Source organism: Etheostoma spectabile, chromosome 11 (genome assembly GCF_008692095.1).
Source record: "Etheostoma spectabile isolate EspeVRDwgs_2016 chromosome 11, UIUC_Espe_1.0, whole genome shotgun sequence".
Taxonomy (NCBI): domain Eukaryota; kingdom Metazoa; phylum Chordata; class Actinopteri; order Perciformes; family Percidae; genus Etheostoma; species Etheostoma spectabile.
Window position 1 is genome coordinate 23,431,745 of NC_045743.1, and position 222 is coordinate 23,431,966.

Below are 222 nucleotides of genomic sequence, written 5' to 3' on the forward strand. Positions count from 1 at the left end.
CCAACACACAAGCACAGGAAACGGAAATGAGTCAGGTACGCTTACCACAACAGGTGTCCAGTCTGTAGAGAACACAACTTCTCTCAGAGCATGTCACTTCTGCACTACATTACACATTATACAAAATAAATAACTGGATATACACTTTAGCTCTACAAACAGTTTTATTGGTTAGTTGACTCAACTTCTATTTGGATGCACACATTTAGTTGAGCTACTTTC